Below are 20,735 nucleotides of genomic sequence, written 5' to 3'. Positions count from 1 at the left end.
GGAATTCATGTTTATCGATCGCCTCTGTGCCGGGAGCTTAGCCGCAAGAGGCACGTTTCCATTAGCCATCGTGTTCCAAACGGGGAAGCAAAGGGTAAGGTGGGTGAACTACTAAGTGCCCTTGACTTGAAAACCTGCATCTTGATTAAGATCAGTGAATCAATACAAATTGCAAAGGACAGCACTTTCTAGAAGTATATAAGAAAGCTGCACGGGAGAAAAACATATTAGATGTTGTGCGGACTACAGTTGAGGGAGAAGAGAAAAATCCAAACAGGCTCCCATTTCCCTAGTTACAGCACCTCCTTTCTTCTCAGACTCACAGCCTGGGGTCTTCTCGACCTTTGGCTCTCCCTCAAGGAAGTTCACGACAGCGTTGTTCTCAGAAGCCAACACTGTATCCTCCTGTCTCTACTTGCAAGAAAATAACCGGGCTTCCAGTAAATGTAATTGGCTTTAACAGTGATTTATTTTACCCGGAGTTCTCCAGATGGCCCTTCATACGGAGAATATTTTTCCTGAAAACAGAAAAATATGGAATCCCCCCCCCCACTCATCAGGTTATAACAGGTCCACAATCCACTCCGTCAAAGCCAGAACCAAAAACTTTGACAGAGTTCTCTTAAGACAGAGAGAAATGCAAAAAACGCATTCCATGTGGTAAATAATTGCTGCGGTTGCATTCCTGTGCATTCAGGCAGGAGCTAACTTCTGCTCAGCACAGAGCTGGGAAAATGTCTGGGCCTAACGGGGCACTAGGAGATGAGATCTACTTAGATCCATCCCAGCCTCAAAATGCAGCGTCTTGGTGTGCTGGTATCTCCTAGGCTCCCAGCTCATGTACCTCCTGGCCTTGGTGGTTTAGCACCAGGTGTAACTGTCCCTAGTAGTGACTGACTGGCAGCCTGTGGATTAGTCTGCAAATAGGCAATGGGGCCGAGGTGTGCAGAAGGCAATGAGGGGGGAGCTCAGGCTCTGACTGCAGGTGGTGGGGAACTGGGGCCCCAGGGAAAGCCTTCAGGCCCTGGTGAGGGACAGTTGGAAGCTGGGAAGAAGCAGGACTCAGGCTCAGAGCCGAACGGGGGACAGAAAGCCAGTTTCAGGGTCTGGGGAAGAAGTTGGGAGGATTCTCGCCAGGATCCAAGGACCTCCCTCTACCCGTCCTCCACCTTTTGGTCTTTCTGTTTTGTTTTTTGTTTTTGTTGACAACTCTGCTCTCTGTTTATCTCAGTGTTTATTCTTTGAAGCCCAAATTGCCTATTCTATGGCTCTTTGTAGACCAATCTAGATAAAAGTTAGTGCCCCCTCCTCTCAGTGGCTACAGGCCTGTATACACTTTTGCCTGGTGTTGTCATTGCCTTGGTACGAGCACATCTAGTTTAAAAATATTTTTGAGTCCTTGCAGGATGGAGACCACATTCTGTACTTCTAGGCAGGCTGTCTTCTCCTACTGCAAAGGTTAACACAAACGTTTGGCTCTTAAGAGATAAAATGCATTATTTCTACATAGAACATCACAGAACCAAGAAGTCAAAGAAAGCTTAAGGATCTTTTAGCTCAGGAGTGGCAAACCGTCCTCTTGATCCACAGCCAAATCCTGCAGAGATGTTTTATTTGGCCAAGCCAGTGCTTTTTTTTTTTTTTTTTTTTAAATAATATTGAGTTTGAACGCCTTTAGTGCAGTGTGCCTGCCCAATCTTTCGGGTCCGATCCACTTCATGATGCCTTAACATTTCAAACAATTTAACCACCTGACCCCTAAAAGGCATTTGCATCTATGAGCTCTCACTTGAACCCAGCTCCCCAAATTCTTGGATCACCCGTCCCCCCACCCCCACAAGATCTCTAGCACGTGGCTCTCCTGCTTATACTTCCAGAGGCAGGGAGCTTATGAGCAAGTGTGTTCCATAGGTAGCAAACTCTGACTTAAAGGAGTTCTTCCTGAATGCAGATCACAGCGTAGATTCCCCAGCGGAAATTAATGTGCTGTATATTCACTCCTGCACTTGAACTCCTGCTGGCAGCTCCCTGCTTCCTGTTGAACGCTCTTGCTGTCCCCAAGCATCCCATCCCAAGACCGAGGTGGCTTTTAGACACATTTGCCAACCTGCTCTTCAGGAAGAAGACAGGTAGCTTAGAACCACATTTGACTTGGCTCTGCAACCACGGTCATCCGAAAATGACCTTGGCAAACACTCCTCCTCCCTCTTAATAGAACACTGGCCACACGTGTCCATCCAACCTTTTGTACTCCAGAGCGAACTTCCTGCGGCGTCTTGGAGGAATTTTAAGTCCGTCTAGCTCCTCTGACTGTGGATGAGCTGGGAGCCTAGGTGGTTTAGTACCTGGTGTAACTGTCCCCCCTGGTGTAACGTGCCCCCAATTTGCAAGTTGAGAGCGTACTTCTAAAAACTCCACGACCAGATGGGAGAAGGCAGACCCCGTCTTCAGAACCTGAATTTGTCTTGGGGACTCCCCAATATTTGTCGCATGTGCTTGGTGCTGTATGCATTGCCATCAGTCGCTCACAGTGACTCATGGCTCCCGAGGTGTCGTGTTCTGCGTTGGGCTTAGTATGTGTGTCCCTCACTGGCCTCCCCCCTCAACCCCAAAGATGGGGTCCATCCTTATCACTCTGTAGTGATGAGTAAACTAGGCCCAAAGTCCCGCCGTCAGCGAGGCTTGCATCAAATGCAAGTCTGCTGTGTCTATAAAACCGTCTGCAGCCATGAGCCCCGACACAACCTGACATGCCGACGCCGCTCCTGTGGGGCTGTGAGCACACACTCCATGGCCAGGGACATCTGCTGGCCTGCCATTTGATGTGAGCGTCCCTCACTCCCCAAACAAAGCCCCCCTTCGAGGTGGGAATTTCTATCACCAGCCTTTCTAATGGTATAAGATTCTCACCACATTAGATCATCTGAGGCATTTCCAAAACAACCGCCCCTGATGCCCCAGCCCCAGCTCCATCCCCCAGAGATTCAGGGTTAATTGGTTTGGATTTGACTGAGACATTGGTGTCCTAGAAGATGTCCCCAGAAGACCCCGATGTGCAGGAAGGCTTGAGAACACAGGCGGTGAAGAGTGACTGGGGACTGTTTTCTATATCTGTGGGCCAGTTATGGCATCTGTGTGGGCCTTAGCATTCTGGTCTGTAAAATGGGAGTTATAGAAGCGTGTACTTTGTGGGGCTGATGGGAGGATTAGGCTCTATGGGAAAAGTGGCGTGCAGTGATGGTGAGGTCCCTGGTCCTACGCGGAAAGCCTCATTAATCCATAATGACACTGACGTTGGTAGTTTCTTGTGCAAACACACCATCGGTTGCAAAAGACAATGCGTTCTTCCTGCTTTTCACTCAGACTTCCTGACACCACGGGGAAGAGGGGGCTGGGCAGGCACTCCTGGCAACTTGCTGTTTTTTCAGCGATGTAGAGGCACGTGCCTTCCAGAATCAGACAGCTACCATCCAGGTACGACGTCACCGGGGTCATGCTCTCAGGAATGCTGAAATCAGGAATGAACTGGAAAGAAGATGCTCCGTGAAGGGCCATGACAGGGAAGGGGGCCTGCAGACCACAGCCAGACTGGCTGGAAGCCCACAGGCAGCTTGTGGTTCGACGTTCCCGCCTTATAGACAAACAGCGCCAGCTCCAAGCCCAGCTCTGTCTCAGCCTCTCTGTGTTCCTTCACTCACTTCTCTGGGTCACTTTCCTCGCGTCTAAAATGTGAATGAGGTTATCCACGCTTTGGGAATGTAGAGCGCTCAGCACCGAGCCTGCACTCGGCACTCCAGATCCAGCTGCTTTTGCCTGCTTTGCCATTCTTTTTCTGATTTTATTTTATTTTATTTATTTATTTGAGATAGAGAGTGAGAGTGAGACCAGGAGCTGGGAGACAGAGGGAGAGGGAGAAGCAGGCTCCCCGCTGAGCAGGGAGTCCTATGTGGGGCTTGATCCCAGGACCCTGGGATCATGACCTGAGCTGAAGGCAGACACTTAACCCGCTGAGCCACCCAGGTGCCCCCCTGCTTTGCCATTCTTCCCCAAAGTGAGAAGAGCCTCCAGCGTCACGTCTCCTGTGCCCTGGAAAGCCAGTTAAACCGAAGCTCCACAGCTCATTCCAATCCATTACCTCATCCCTCCTTTGGACCCACAGTCGCAAGCATTGAGAATCAAGTTTGAGAGAGATCATGAAAGGTGAGATAAAGGATATAAATGACCAAAATAAATAAATAAAGGCAGAGGATCTAGTTCTTGTCCCTTCTCAGGGAGCCGGGGCTTGATGGCTTGCAGAGTGGGGCACAGACAGGGGACAAAGGACTCCTCCCATATCTCTGCCTGCGACAGGCCCCAGGGAGTGCGATGTAGCACCCAAGCTCAGACGACACAGCAGGAAAAAATGATGTGCTTAAGTCTGGAGAGAAGGACCTTCTGGATTTTTCTGGGGATGGCTATTGTCAACATCTCTGATAAGAAGAATCCAGCCTTGGCATTTGCCATGGAGAAGTCAAGAAAACAAAGGTTAGGTCTCACAAGACACACATGTGACAGTGGTTTGGCCCATGATGGGCCCAAATTTGTCTTTAGAGAGGCCCTGGAAGCCAGCACTGGTCCCAGGTCAACTTTGGTCCTTGGGCCTTAGGAAGCAAAATCCATTAACCCACTTTTCAACTGGCAGACAGACCAATCTCTCCCCACTCTTAGTCCCTGTGCTTTGGATGAAACTGACTATCTCCCTGTCCCCAGGGAGTAGGTGTGGGATTCAGGCCTGGCCAATCAGAGCATCATATACCTCTGACCCAGAGATAGGTTTCCATAATCTCAAAAACGATCTCTCATGCTCATTTGTAGTCACAAGAGGACTTCGGCTGAGGAGCTGGGGAAGAGTCTCACATTCCCTCTGGCTGGGCCTGTGTGCAGTAATGATGACAGGTACCATCATATAGAACCTGAGAAGGAAGCAGGACCTGCCAAATGGAGAACCAAGAGATGGAGAGATAGTCCATCCTGAGGCCACTGGTTCAGACTCTGATCAAGCCGAACCTGAAGCCAGTACTTCCCCAGAACTTTTTAGTTACATGAACCAAGAAGCTCCCTTTTGTCTTAAGCCAGTTTGCCATGGGGTTTTCCATCTTTTGCAAGGGGAAGGCTCTCAACTGACTCCAAAAATTATTGGTCAGATTCCAGTGACTGAAGTTGATATCTTTACTTGTTGGATATTGGATTTATTAATTGGACATTAATTGGATATATTAAGATAGGAACGCCCTTCTTCAGATCTGTTGTAATCATAGAATTATTTTATACACAACCATAGAGCTGCCATTTTACAAATGAGGATTCAGCCCTGCAGAGTAAGTTGCTGAACCAGGATGCAGAGCAGAGTCTGAACAAGTCCTGGGCTCTGTCAAACCCTGAAGTTGATCCTGTCTTTGCTCCTCAGTTAATTATCATTATTATCATCAAACCCAGGCCTCACTTGCCCAGGCCCTCTTCTCTGGGTTTCTTCTTCTGTGGCCCAGCCTGATTTCATATTCACCTTGTCAGGAAACTGACCAGCATGGCCACCAATTCCTTAGGAACCTGGTTGTGTTAAATAACAAAAAGTCAACTGGGTGCATTTGAAGATCTCATTGGCTTTATTAAACTTTTCATGAGTCAGGCAGCATCCCACCTAGCAAATAGAAAGGAGCTCCCCAGAGCTGTGGAAAAGGAAAAGCTTTTAAAAGCAGAGAGGGAGTGGGGAAAAAAGGACATTTTTGGTGAAGAATGCATTGTTTTAGGCAAGGTCACCCTCCTAAGGGAAACAGAAAGGGTCTATCAGTAAATTTCTAGTGCTGACCAGGAAATGCCACATTGACTGGTTAAAGGTTACATCCCCGGAGGGGTCAAAACTGCAGTTAGGTTAGGTATCAAATCTTGGTTTGCTTACGTGGGCCCTTAACATAAGTGAAGGGCTGTGGTTTTCTTGTTAAGAGTATTAACTAGTTCATCTGGTCCCTGAACCTCTCTAACTATGGGGGCACATGGGGGCGGGGGTCACACACATGCACTTGGGTTGAGGTTTTTCTGCGATCAGTCTGCCCTTACCCCGGCTGGTTTGCGGGGATGTGGAGCCTGACGGCCGGGGGGGGGGGGGTGCGGGGGGGGGGGATCCACAGCAGCTGGGGCGGGGGCAGCTTCAGAGCAGACAGGCAGGCTAGTGCCTCACAGGTAACCCCTGGTTTCCTGCGCCTTGCCCAGCCAGTCCTGCTGGAGGAGGACGAAGACAAGCCAGCTGAAATCTTCATTCACCCTCCGATTATTTTATTCACTTGGAGAGACAAAACCTGGACTCGAGCCCTGTTTCTGCCACTTATAAGTTGTTCGAACTTGGATGTGTGCGCTGATCTCCAACTACCTCCGTTGTAATGGGCCGTTAGGGCGACATCTTTCCTGCCCCGTTCGCAGGCTTGTTGGGAGAACCGTGGGTCGATGTACATGGTAAGTGCCACGCACATACTCCACACAGTCAAGTGCAGGGGTGACTGCCCCTTGGGTCCGGGGTCAGGATTCTCTGTTACTGCGTGTGCAGGTCGACAGCTATAATCGTGGTGTTACGGTTGCAGGGAGAGCCCCCAGTCATATTAAGTGTATGATTTTAAGAATGACGTAGCTTCTGGGACTCTAGTTTGCCAATCAAAGCTTGTAATTTTAGGAGCAACGGAATACTAAAACGGGAGTGTTCTGGGAGATTGAGGACATACGGTCAGCAGAGAGAGATTTTTTTAAAAAAACTGAACTGGGAGTTAGGAGACTTGATCTCTAGTCCTTCCTCTGTCTGTGATCTTGAGCCATGGTGGCACCCTCGAGGGCTTTCGTTCCCCCGATCTGTAAAACTAGGGTGCTTGACCTCATTGTTCCATAACTGGGATGAGGTTAAAAAAAAAGAAAAGTTTATTTATTTTACAGAAGAAGCTTGAGAGAGCTGGCACCTGCATAGAGAGGGGGAGGGGCAGAGAGAGAACCCGAGCTGACTCCCCACTGAGCACAGACACCCCCTCCCCCCCCCCCCCAGATCCGGGCTCAATCCTGAGATCATGACCTGAGTCGAAATCAAGAGTCAGAGGCTTAACTGACTGAACCACCCACCCGGGCGCCCCCCTGGGATTTTTTTTTAAGTTACCTGGGAAGAGCCACAAAGGTAGAATATTTGTTTTGTTTCCTGCTGCGTTTCCAAGGCATAGAAAAGTACTTGGCACAAGGTAGGTACTTAGTATTTTTTTAATGAACAAATACAACTTGATGAAAATTCACAGGCCTGGGTACACTCCAGAATCCTCATATAGTATGCTTTTTTATTTGCCAGGTTTAGCAAATAAGAACACAAGACATCCAGTGAAGTCTGCATTTCGGATAAACAATGCCATTTTCTGACTGTGCATATGTGCCATGCAGTATCAGGCTGTTGCCCCTTGCGTAAAGATAACCAGGTAAAGCTAGTGCTTCAGCTGATGGTTAGGGCCGGAGAGTGGCACCTTGAAACTGGCCTGGATTTCAGAATCAGACAAATAATCTTGGTGTGAGTCTCTGTGTTGATTATGTAATCCTAACAGCCTGCTGAACTTCACTGGGCTTTGTAACCACAGTGTACGTCCCGTAGGGTTGGTTGCTGAAAGTATTCGAGATAATATAGGCACGATGCCTAGCACTTAGCAAGTATCTCTACTTCCCTAGCCAATATGTGCAGTTGGTTTGAAAAAAAAACTCGGCATCACTACGACAGTCATCAAATGCATTGTCAACTAGTAAATTGGCATTCCAAAGTGACCAGGAATGGAGTTAATAGTTCTAGGTAGACGTGAGCAAAGTTAGACTGAATGCTGACCTTCTGTCAAACAATACCTCTATGTCTGGGGGAAAAAATACTCAAAATTAATAGCTTATCCAGAATAAATAAAGGAAGGAAGTTCTTTCCTTTCATTCGTTATGAAATGTCATTTGCTTAACTGACTTCTTCTAATGTCAAAAGTAAATATTCAGGTTTCTTAGGGTCACTCGAGGGAGGGATGGGCCACTACTTGGGCAGTGAAAATACTTCAATCCTGACCTGGTTTCTCTCTCTTCTAAGTTAAAAGCAATTTCTGGGGCGCCTGGGTAGCGCAGTCATTAAGCGTCTGCCTTCGGCTCAGGGTATGATCCCAGTGTTCTGGGATCGAGCCCCACATCAGGCTCCTCCACTGGGAGCCTGCTTCTTCCTCTCCCACTCCCCTGCTGTGTTCCCTCTCTCGCTGGCTGTCTCTCTGTCACATAAATAAATAAAATCTTAAAAAAAAAAAAAAGCAATTTCTGTGTCCAGGGTGTTTGTTGTTTCTAGAAATGTCTGATACATCTCCTCTGGTTGAAAAATGAACACACGTGGCAACACATGTAAAATGTTCATTGGAAGGAAACAACTCTCTAGAAACACATATTTAATGTTAAGTATACATCATGTACCAAAGACTGTCCTAAGTGCTGGGGCTCCGCAGTGCACCAAATAGGGGTCACTGAACAAAACAGACCCAAATCCTTGCCTTTGTGGAAATGGCATCCTGGGATAGGGAGAAAAATAGAAGCGTCCTAAATAAATGAGTTTCGTAGGATGTGGACAGCGATGAGTTCTATGGGAAAGGACCACAGGGGAAGGAAGGTGGGACTAAGGATGGTGGGGTGGTCATTTTAGGTAGCGCAGTAACAGTGGGCCTCACGGTCAAGGTGACATTTGGGAAACGGCGGTGATGGAAGGAGCCATGCTGATCTGGGGGGATGAGAAGAGAAGTGTCAACCAAAAAAGACCTAAGGCAGGAACATGCCAGGAGGAGACTGGTGTAGCCAGAGCAGAGAGAGGGAAGACAGTAGGAAGGGAGAAGACCCAAGTCACTGTTACGGTCTTAATCATGATGAGAGACTCCTTGAACCTCACTGCGAATGTGAGTCTTAGTTTATTTACTCTGTACTTGCAGGGTCATCCTCAACGACCCGCTTGGAATGATGGCTCTTAACTTGTAAAGCACGGTTAGGTTGGAGATTTACCCCCAAAACTATGACTGGGGGAAGCAGCAGAGCTTAACGAAGGTAGACGTGCTTTCATTGATAGATCTGAGTTCCTATTCTGATGTCCTTGCTAGATGTGTGCCCTTGGGCAAGTTACTTGACCTCTCTGTGCTTCAAGTTCCATCTGTGAAATGGGCGAAATGAGGCCCCTAAAAGTGCCTCCTTTTAAGTTGTGAGGGTTATAGGGAAGGTCCATGTACGATCTTAATACAGTGCTTGGCACATAGGAATACTAACTAAATACCGTTATTATTTCTTGAAAAGTATAATCAGGAGGATTGGGTATTTTGAAATACCTATTTCAGTGTATATTCGGAATGTGTATTTAATAACCAAAACATGCTTTTGAGCAAAAATGGCCTTTGAGCCAACCTCTGAGATGATCCCTCATGGTCTTGTGTCTGAAGATTCACACCCATGTACGGTTCCTGCCCACCTTGTATCAGGGCTGGTCTATGTGACCATAAATCATGGCAGAAGGGATGATACATCACTTTAAAAAAAATTTAATCACAAAATTTTTTTTCTCTATTATGTCACTTTGAAGATTAGATTATGAAAGGCATTGCAACTAGGATCTTGAACTTTCTCTCTTTCTCTCTCAATCATCCCTTGCTCCAGGGGAAGCCAGCTTCATGTCCTGAGCAGCCCTGTGGAGAGTTGTCCCCTATGGAGGGGTCTACATGACAAGGGACTGAGTCCTTTTGCCAATAATCATGTGAGTCAGAGCCTTTTTGGAAGTGGACCCACCAGGCGTGGTCAAGCCTTCAGATGACAGCAACCCTCACTGACATTTTTATTGCAACTTCATGAGAGCTCCTGAGCCAGAACCATCCGGCTAAGCAGCTCCCAGATTCCCAAACCTTGGAAACCAGGTGAGATGATACATATTTGTTCTCTCAAGCTTCTAAGTTTTGCGATAATTTGTTTTGCAGCAATACATAATTAATACAATAGTTTATACACATATATTTTTCTAAATAACTTTTGATTATAAAGGATTTACTGGACCTAAACCTATTTCTCTCATGTTTGATCTTTAAACATCACCCCTGGTCCATGGTAAGTCTATTTTTTTGCATAGTTGTTATCAGTGTAAATCAGTGTATATAAGCTACTCGGTATTTTGATTTTCCCCCTTGCAGTCATTTCATATGTAGGAACAGATTGCAACATTCTTAGCATTTTTACTGGCTCTAAGGCATTCTTCGCTATTGCAATGTCAAAGTATCTCAGACATTCTCTATTAGAAGACATATTGAGGGACGCCTGGGTAGCACAGCGGTTAAGCGTCTGCCTTCGGCTCAGGGCGTGATCCCGGCGTTATGGGATCGAGTCCCACATCAGGCTCCTCTGCTGTGAGCCTGCTTCTTCCTCTCCCACTCCCCCTGCTTGTGTTCCCTCTCTCGCTGGCTGTCTCTATCTCTGTCAAATAAATAAATAAAATCTTTTAAAAAAAAAAAAAAGAAGACATATTGAATTACAATAAAAATAGCATCCATGCGCCAGGCAATGTCCTGAGAGTTCCATACACTCGGTCCCTATACACTCGGTCCCTGCTCTCAGGTACGAGAAAGATGGCCAACATAGAGGGGCGAGTTCCCCTGAGGCACACAGACCACCCAGACCACCACAGGTATCGAACATGAACTCTTGAGTTGGTTAGGTGCGTGCTCTGCCTTTGAAGCTGACCTAAGACACTGGGTGCAAAGGAGCTGGGTGAACGTCATTGTTCTAGAATTCCATGTGTTTCCTGGAGAAATACAGGAATGACAGTAGACAATAAAACCTTGGGGGGAAATAAAAAAATCCTTGCCTCGGCTCCAAGTCTCAAAGCAGGATTTCAGGGAGGGTATCTCTGAACTAAAGCCATTGTCCCCCAACTCCGTGTGTCTGCCTCCCCCTCTCAGCATTCTCCTCCCCTCCTTTGGCTCTGCTTTGTCAGACTCTACCATTGTGGCTGGAAGAAAAAAAGTTGACTAAGCCCTTCTTTGTTGAAATGCAGCACCATGTTACACATACCAGGTCTCCTTTGAATACAGCATTCATTAAAAGGCTCTTACGTAACCAGATCCTACAAGCGGGGAGCACCATTTCTCCAGGGGGGTCGGTTCTGGGGCTCATCGTTGGACTTTCCCAACCTTCCCAACAAGATTTGGGGGGTCCACGGGGTCAGCAAGCCATTTTCACCTTTAAAAAAATAACGTGTGATAAAGGGAGCTGTGCTTAGTGTATCAAGGAACCTTAAACGCAGCCAACTCTAAACCCTCATCGGGTTCGTGCTCATCGATCTATTGGACCAGATGCAGGCCTGCCAGTGGGGGCAAAGTCAACACTTGCTGAGTGACAACACAGAGGTTGTATCGCCATCAGTGTTCCTTATTAGGTGTCAGCTGTGCTAATCCTCGATGAATGTGGGGCAGCCTCCTTCCCTCCCCTCAGTGCCCCTAGCGCCCACGGAAGACGCCCCTCCCCAGTCAGCTGCACTCAGAGAACCTTCATTTTTATTGAAAGTCTGTTTGATGAAAAAGCACCGGGGCTCAAAAGACCACTCCTGTTGTTTGAAAACTCCTAAGTTAGAGAATGGGGCTATGAGGTCAAGGTCAAAAGGTCACCAGGTCAGGATTTCCTTGCCAAAGGAGAAAATGCTTCAGTGACAATGACCACAATGCAAAGTTATCACTAATATGATTAAAACAAAAACAAGCAAACAAAACAAAATACCTCCAAGACAATGCACACAGTGTGCCAACTGAAAGTGTCCTGGGGGGTGAATTCGGGCTCTGCACCTTCGCAGCCCGGGTTCGAATCCTGCCTCCACCGCTTAGCACGGTGGCTTCCTGTGGATACGTGAACCGCCTTGAACTTCTGCCTTCATTTCTGCAACGTGAATAATCACGCCTACCTCGCAGGACAACAAGGTTCCCCGCAAGTGTTATCAATTATTAAATTATACTGTTTTAATTATGATAATACTTTACACCTCTTTCAAGCCAAAGTCTTTTATATTACGGTGAAGTTTGTGCATGTGTTAGTTCCTCTAAAGTACAGGTAGTTTCTTAGGGTTCTTCATCTTTGTAGCCTTTATAAAGCTTAACCCAGTGCTTCAGGCACAGTAGGCCCCCAATAAATATTTGTCGAATAAGTAAATGTCCTAAATATAGTGAGTCTGCAGGGACAGGCTTGTACACATAATCCCTCTAGTTAGGAACCTATGAGAATGTCATACACTTTTTCAATACTCTATAAATATTTTGTATGAGTAACAAGGATACACTGAAGATTATAATTATGAATAAAGATTACTCTTTGCTCAAATTTCCTGAACTAGGGTTATGTCCTTCAGCAATATATAAAACGTATTCATACAGGGTTTCAGCTTACTGCAGACTAAACCCTAACTCACTTTGCAAAATAAAGCAAATAAATCAATGTGTTCTTTACCTTTCATACAGGAGTGTGGGGCTATCATGTTATCGGTTGAAATAACCTCTTTTCTTTCTAGGTTTAGATAATAATTATATGTTTTCTGACACAGTCAGCAGGTAGATTATTTTACATTCATTTCCTAAGCTTCGTAATGCTTATAACTAAGTGGCAAACTAACTAGGGAAATCTGAGTTATGAGCTTTGGGACACAGAAAAACGCAGAGCTGGCTCTAAGGGCCATTCCCTTCTGCTTCTCTATTTTAGCTTTCTCCAGCAAGGGAGGTTGAAGCACTCTTTTGGAAGAGGGAACCACAAAGCCACTGGCTGTAGGTAAGTGTTCCAGACTGTGAGTCATGGACTAGGGTTTTGTAATATTAATAAATGTTCTTCAGCAAGAAGACTCCTTAGTGTCAGTAAGAACTGAGCCAGGATGAGGAACACAGAGCTTCCCTTAATAGAATCTAGAACCTTCAAGATTGGCCTTGGAAAAGGATCTATAGTGGTGAATTTTCAGCTGCCTCAACTGCACAATACACAGCTCCCCCCACCCCCTCAGTTTACCTTTTCTTTCAGGGAGACTCACTTGTGCTCAGGTTTGCACACACACGCTCTGTCTTACACACACAGACACAAACACGAACTTTCTTGCCACCATGACTTCTCTTTCATACTCTGACATGAAAACAGACAAAACACTTTCCCTCACATCTCTAAAATATTTGAGAATGACAAAAACGTAAAAAAAAAAAAAAAATCTCAACAGTAACTATGATATACACCCATTGTAAAAAAAAAAAAAAAAAAGAAAGAAAGAAAAGTATGAGAAAGGAAATGGCTTCCAGGGCCTGCCCCAATTCTACCTGTCCCAAACGACTAGTGTGACTTTGGTGACCTCTCACCTGGGAGTCTTCCTTGCTCTGTCCTGATTTATCTCCTTGCCGCCATGTACTTTATTGGGCTTCAGTGCACGGGACATTCAGGTGCCATATTCCCACCTGCAGCATACGCAGGGCCCGTTCCGGAGCAATTCATTCTGTGAGACTTGATCCTTACTGCAACGCGAGGTTGATATTATCTCCATTTTACAGACAGGGAGCTCTGGGAGGTAAAAGAGTTGGCTGCTGCTCCTTGCACACACTTCCTAGTATATGGCAGAGGACTAATAGTGTGACCTGAGGTCCACTATGCAAACGGTATACCTCAGAACCAGGGCAGAGGCCCTTTAGCTGCAAAGCCCGTATAACTTATGGCTGTGTTTATTATTAATTTACGAGATAGCTTAACTGAATCCTGAGGGAATGGGTGCAAGAGACATTGGCTTGGATGGGAAAGGAGAGTAAGGAGATGGTTCTAAATATGGGGTTGCTGCCAGTAAGACAGTCCTCACTATGACCCCAAGCGTAAAGTGCAGAGCCACATGATGTCATTGGGGTGATAGCAAATAAATAATGTGTGTTTTAGAAGGACCTGATGGAAATATGCCATAATCTGAGCAGTGACTGTGTCTAGGTGATGGAGCCATAAATGATTGTTATTTCTAATTTATCCTTTGCATATTTTCCCAAAGTTTTTTTCTGATACTGGGCATGCATTACTTTTGTAGTCTGAAAAACCGTTAAGTATTAGCTTCTAACATAAGTGTTAGCATGTGTTATATTGTAAAGACATATGATTATATCAGATTTAAAATGTTTGTGCTTCAAAAGACACTATCAAGAAAGTGAAAAGACAACCCACAGGATGGGAGAAAATATTTACCAATCATACATCAGATAAAGGAAGAGTATTACTTATCAGATATAAGTAAAGAGCACTTACAACTCAACACTAGAAAGCCACATAACCCAATGTAAAAATGGGCAAAGGATTTGAACTGACATTTCTCCACAGCAGATATACGGATGGCCAATAAGGACATGAAAAGATGCTCAACATCGTTAGTCATTAGGGAAATGTGAATTAAAACCACGATTCACCAATTCACACCCACTAGAATATATATAATAAAAAAGATGGCAATGACTGTGGGGGAGGGTCTGGAGAAATTAGAGCCCTCATAATGGGAAGGTAAAATAGTACAGCCACTTTGGAAGTTTGTCAGTTCCTTGAAAAGTTAATCATAGAGTTACCATATAGCCAAGAAATTCCACTCCTAGATCTATACCCGAGAGAAAGGAAAACATATTTGCACAGAAACGGGTACGCGATTGTTCATAGCAGCATACAGCAGTGTAAAGCCAGAAAGTAGAAACAATCCAAAATGCCCATCAGAGGATGAATGGATAAACAAGATGTGGTTGTGTCCATACAAGGGAATATTATTCAGGCTATAAAAAGGAGTACTAATTCAGGCAAATATTAAGTTTAAGAAGCCAGACAGGAAGGCTTCACATTGTACGTTTCTGCTTATAGGAAATGTTCAGTATAGGCAAATTCATAGAGACAGAAAGCAGATTAGTGTTTGCTGGGGGCTCAGTGTTGGGGGGGGGACTGAGGAGCCACTGCTGATGGGTGTGGGGTTTCCTACTGGAATCATTGAAGTGTTCTGGAATGGTATAGTGGCCGTGGCTGCAGAACTGCGAATATATTCAGAATCACCAAATGGTAAACTTGTGTAAATCTTATGGCATGCAAAGTGTATCTCAACAGAGAAATGACTAAAAATGAAGTAAAGTTTCAAACGGAAATCCACCAAAAAAATTCAGAATCTGCCTTACTTTTGACTGATTAGGTCTGACTATGTTTGAGGGCATGGGGAATAAATGTTCATGACTACATATAATGAAGGAAAACCAAAGGATGGAGAGCACTGTGTGCAGGAGTCCCCTGCCTCTGATTCTCCCTCTTACTCCTTAACCCCCCTCCCCCCCCGGGGGGGGTGTAAAGATTTTTTCTATAGACTTGTGGACATGAGGCAGAGAGAGGGTAGAGAAGCTCTACTGAACCCATACACCCTTCTTCTACCGATGAAGAAACTGAGGCCCAGAAGCAGGAAAGAGTTTGCTCACTGCCCCCCCCCCCCCAATCTTTGAGCTGCCGGCTGCCTGTCCTTTTAACAAGCAGGGCCATCCATTTCATGAATTAGCAGGTGTGCTTTACCTGCACACATAGAGAAGCACTGATCGCACAGCCTCTTCCCCCCCAAAGGCCAGCATTTCGCTTTTTGCGGTTTGATGACTCTTCACTTTAACCCACTTGCAAAAATACTGTGACAAGAGTAGGGCGCCGCTGGGTGTGTGCTCTGCTGGAGAGCTCAGGGGGAGGGTCCCAGCCCCGTCAAGAAAAGCAGTGACTGGAGACTGGCATGAATGGGTTTTTGTTTTGTCTTGGTAATACTTGGTTTTATAAAGTTGGCCCTCCTGTCCGGTTTATTCAAACCATGATCTTTGGAAAGAAGACTCAAGCCGCAGTCTCTCAATCTCCACTCATCTACTCGCACCCAACTGCGACTGCTCTGAAAGGAGTGTCTGACTTCCTCGTTGGCTTGCAGCTCCCGAGGCGGGCACCGCGCCTTCTCTGGAGTCTCCCGAGCACATGCACGCTTCTGTACTCTCCTTTCCACCGAGGACTCTGTCCTGCTCCCGAGTCGGTCCTGGGAAAGGCGGCGGGAGCTCCCTGGCCGCCCCAGTGCCGGTCCCGCTCAGGCACCTGCAGGGAACGCGAGCCCTGTGCGCTCACCTGGGGTCAGAAAACAAACCCACAGCCGCAGTTTCTCCGCGGAGTGCTGCGAGGGGGCAGTAAAAAGGCACTGGGGGTGGGTATTAACCGTGATCCCTCCCGGTCGGGGCCGAGAGGTGGGAACTGACTCAGGTTTCCTCGGGGGGTGGAATTTTTCGCTCCCCGGGGGAGGAAAGTAGGCACTCGTGGGCGGCAGGAGCGTGCCGGGCGGAGGGCACTCCTCTGCCCGCCGCTGGCGGGGCACGGGCCAGCGGGCGGGGGTGAGGCGGAGGTGCGCGAAGGTGCCTCGTGGGCCTGGTGGAGTTGGAACGGCGCGCAGGCGCACTGGGGCCAGCCCGCCGGCCGGGTCCCAGGGTACAAAGAAGCGCCGCGCAGAGCCGGGGTTCCTGGACGTCTCCGGAGTCGCTGGGGGACCGCTCCCGGCCCGCTTCGGGACGCCGCCACGGTCGTTTCCCGCCCGGTGACTGAGGCTTACCAGCCTCCGCCGACTTGTTCGCCCTTGCAGTGGCTGCAGGGCCCGGAGAGCCGCAGTCCGTTTCGGGGTTTAATTCTGGCGCTTGCACGCCGGATCGGCTCCGCCCTCCCCGCCCCGCCCCCTCCTCCGAGGTCCGGGAGCCGCGGCCGGCCGGACGCCGCAGGTTGAGGAGGGCGCCTGGAGGTGAGTGAGCTGGGGCGGTGGCGCGCCCTGTGTCAGGCGGGGTGGGCGCGGGGCGTCCGGACCCCGACCCCTGGCGCGGGCCGGCCAACTTGGCGTGCGTGGGAGGCGCAGGGCGGCCGTGGCGGGGGCTGAGGGCAGCCCCGCTGGCTCGCGCTCGTCCTGCCTCCCCCGGCGGCCTCGGGGTGGGCCTACGGACGGGGTCCGAGAGAGGTGGCGGCCCCGCGGCCGCCGGGCTTTGGCGCGCGCTGCGGCCGCGCGGCTCGGCTGGTCGGGGCAGCGGGAAAGTCCGGGCCGGGGACGGGAGGGTGCGGGCGCGCCGCGCTAGGGTACCCTCGGGCCCGGTACTAGCCCGGGGCGGGGTGCCGGACCCTCCCCGCGGCGTCACCGGGTGAAGTTCTCGGCTGCGCTCCACAGGGGGAGTGGCGGTCGACCTCTTTATCTCTGTGTCCCAGAGCGGCAGGTGGCCTCGGTCGCTCTCAGCCGACTCGGAGATGGCTCGGGCCGGGGTCGGAGGGGTCGGGAGGTGGGGGAAGGGCGGGGGAGCCGGGGCCTCCGGGACGCGACCCCGGCCAGCGCGGCGTGGGCTTCTGGGTGATCCGCGGCGTCAGGTCGGCGGAGGGTGCGAGTGCCCTTGAGCGGACTTGGTCCCCGACGTCCCCTCTACTGGGCCACTTCGGCAGAAACTTACGGAATTCTGTGCTCAGGGCAGCCACCGCCCCTTGCTCACTCCCTACCCCTCGCCCCTCCACCTGGGTCCCCGGGAAACTTTCGGAGGCAGCCCCTCTCTGTGGGTCCTGCGGGTCGGCGGGAGCGGCTCTGCACCGGGGTGATGGGTGAGGGCTTTGGCCCAGTTAGCGTTAAAAACAATCTGTGGCGTCCCCCAGTGCTCCGCTGTTTGCACCTCATCTCTGCGAGGTCGTCTCGTGTTAATTAAGGAAATACATCAGCAAGACAGCCCTGAGACTAACAAGGAAGGGTAATCATCCGCATGTGTAATTGTGCAGTTTCTTGTCTCCCCTCGATTCCCTGCATCTCTGAGTTGGATGGAAATCAGAACCTGCTTCCTCTTTTTAAATTCGTGGGTTTAGCCAACTTGATTTTTAGGTGGTGCTTAGATGTTCGTCTGCTAATTGTTCTTTTCATTCAACTTGCTCTAAAAAGTGGGGCGCTCCCGCGTTGTATTTATTTAAAAAATGGAGATATAGTAAACATGCCATAAATTTATTCTTTTAGTACTCATTTCCATGGTTTTTAGTATGTTCACAAAGTTATACCGTTATCACTACTAATTCCAGAACATTTTCATTACCCTCAAAAGAAACCTCGTCCCCATTAGCTGTCATTCCTCATCTCACCCTCCCCCAGCCTCCCTCCTTCATTTTAAGGTGAGGCTTTCCCAAGGTAGAGATTGACGTAGAAACTGAGAGATTATTAACTTTGGACCTTTTGCAGTTAATGGATTTGGGGGAAGAGGGAAGAACATTTAAGCAGGGCTGTCCTGTGGTGAGATTAGTGTCTAAGGATGCAGGAGAATCACTGGTGGGGAATGATGGCCTCCTTCAAAGACACTCGCAAGAGGGATGCATTTTATCCCCTGGGGGACACAGGGGTGCTTTGGGGTACTTTGTCAAGTTCACAAACCCCTCTAGTTAAGGTTCCACCTCAGCAAAAGCGAGTTCTGTTTTGTGTATGTGTATTTCAGGGGGGAAAGATGATAGAGCGGAAAAGAAGCAATCTTTTAAAAATAGTTTTGTTTTAAATCATCCAAACTGGCCCGGAAGAAAGAAACCACAGGCAAATGGCCACTAGAATCGATACAGTCAAGACCTAGATTCATTTTGTGACTGTCAGCATTTGCTCACAAATAGTGCTGTGAGCTGATGTGCTCTTGTATTAACCCCCCCAGTCCGAGGGGGAGGGGGAGGGGGAGAAGGAGGGGAAGGGGGAGGAGGGGGAGGGGGAGGAAGAAGAAGAAGAAGAAGAGGTAGGGGTGTAGCTGGAGGAAATTCAAGGAGCAGTGAAGGTAAACTTGTAACTCGCACGGAAATCAAGACACAGAATGTTGCCAGACTCTTTTCCCATTACTTTTTCTTCCCAGGGTAACCACTGTCCCAGTCCGTTTTGCCTGTTTTCATTCTCTATGGGCATGGTATCCTCTAGTACATGTTTTTTGTTTGTTTGTTTGTTTGTTTTTCAGTCTGGCTTCTTTCTCTCAGAATCACACCGATGAGATTTAGCATGTTGTGTGTGTCTCTAATTCAGTCATTATCTTTGCTGTCCAATATTCCCCTGTGTGACTGTGCCCCAAATTATCTATGCATTCTAGGGTTGATGAGCGTTTGAGTGATTTCCACATTTTGTCCCTGGCCAGTAGCGCGACCGTGAACCTCGAGCGCACCTCTTGATACACCTGTACAGTTTGCTTAGGGCATATACTTAGGAGTAGAATTGCTGAGTTCTAGACTGTTCAGTTTAGAAGATCCTGTCAAACGGATTCCAAAGCGCTTGTATAGTTACTACTTCTACTAGCAGCATGTGAGAGTTCTGTCCTGTTTTAAACTGCAAAAGCAGTAAATCTACAGAGTTTCACAAATGGACAAAAGGTGACCCGTATTTGCCCCATTCCAGCAGGTGGATTATTTCAGTTGTGTTCACTTCTAGTGCTTTTCCACGTCTGCTCCTGTTTTTATGAAGTCATAATGGTCAATTTGGTATTTTGTTTGTCTTGACAGTATGTCTTAATATTGTTTCAATCTCCATGACTTTCTAAATTCTGCACACATCTACAATCCCATGGACAGGCTTCCATTTAATAATCCCCCCAGCATTAGAAATGAGTGTTAATTTTTTGGAGTTGTATATGTATTGCTAAAGAAACCATCTTTGTGCATTAATTTTTTCCCCCTTTTGGGGATCATTTCGTAAAGTACAGTCTTTGTTTTTTTATGGCTCTGGATCTGTGTTGTTAAACTACCACCTGCAGAACCCAGCTGTCCCTGAATCTAGTACAGAACTGATTAAAGTAACCTTTAAGTTGCTAATATGTTACCTATAAAAAGGTGCCCAGTTGGTTTAAAATGGGACTCTCAAAGTAACGGTGAAGTTGACCCTGATACCTGCTTTTTAAATAGTGTAAATAGGACTATTGTAATTTCATTTGCCAGTCACATTCAATTTTTCTTTATATGATGCTTTTTGCCAAGATACTAAGCTAGGCGTTTTAGGGAGTACAAGAGGAATCATACCATTAAGTAGCTGGTTTTCCAGAAATTATGTATAAAAATTAAGAATGGGGTGCCAGGCGACTCAGTCAGTTGAGTATCCATCTCCGGCTCGGGTCATGGTCCTGGGCTCCTGGGATCGAGCCCCATGTTGGGGCTCCTTGCTCAGCAGGGAGACTGCTTCTCCCTCTCCCTCTGTGCTCTCTCTCTCCCTCTCTCCCTCAAATGAATAAATAAAATCTTAAAAAAAAAATGAAGAATGCCAGCTAGGCAGAATCCTTACATATGACAAATGAGTGTTTAGTTCATTTACCAGATATTGAATGCTTCTATGAGTTCCGAGTCAAAAAAGGTCTTTCTTGCCTGAATGGTTAGGATCGGCTTCCCTGAAAAGTAAGACTTAAGCTGAGCCTTTAGGGATCCTTAGAAATTGGCGAGGGAACAGATGATCTCCGAAGAAGATAGCACTGAGTTATCTCAAGAAGAAAGATGAATGGTGCACGGGCTATTCTGGACAGCGGAAATGATGCTGGTCTTCTTTTTTTATTCTTTCTCTGGAATATAGTGAAAATTGGTGAACTAATATAAAGGCAGAAAAAGTAATTAGCACTTTCTGGGAGAGAACTTTTTTACTTTCAAGTCAGCATCCTGGGGTTTCATTCTGAACACTT

At 47.6% G+C, this 20,735-nt stretch overlaps 1 protein-coding gene across 1 annotated transcript in view; it reads left to right on the top strand.

Moving 5' to 3' along the window:
* Window positions 1-16,563: 16,563 nt before the first annotated feature.
* The window catches only part of KANK1 (KN motif and ankyrin repeat domains 1), a 168,176-nt gene continuing 164,004 nt past the window's right edge, over window positions 16,564-20,735 (top strand). Inside the window, exon 1 of the mRNA XM_057305551.1 lies at window positions 16,564-16,843. The gene's annotated coding sequence lies outside the window, so the exon portion shown is untranslated. The remainder of the gene's footprint in view (window positions 16,844-20,735) is intronic.

This window comes from Ursus arctos, unplaced genomic scaffold (assembly GCF_023065955.2).
Source record: "Ursus arctos isolate Adak ecotype North America unplaced genomic scaffold, UrsArc2.0 scaffold_33, whole genome shotgun sequence".
Taxonomy (NCBI): Eukaryota; Metazoa; Chordata; class Mammalia; order Carnivora; family Ursidae; genus Ursus; species Ursus arctos.
The sequence above is the reverse complement of the archived record's forward strand: the minus strand, read 5'-3'. Positions and strand labels throughout refer to the sequence as shown.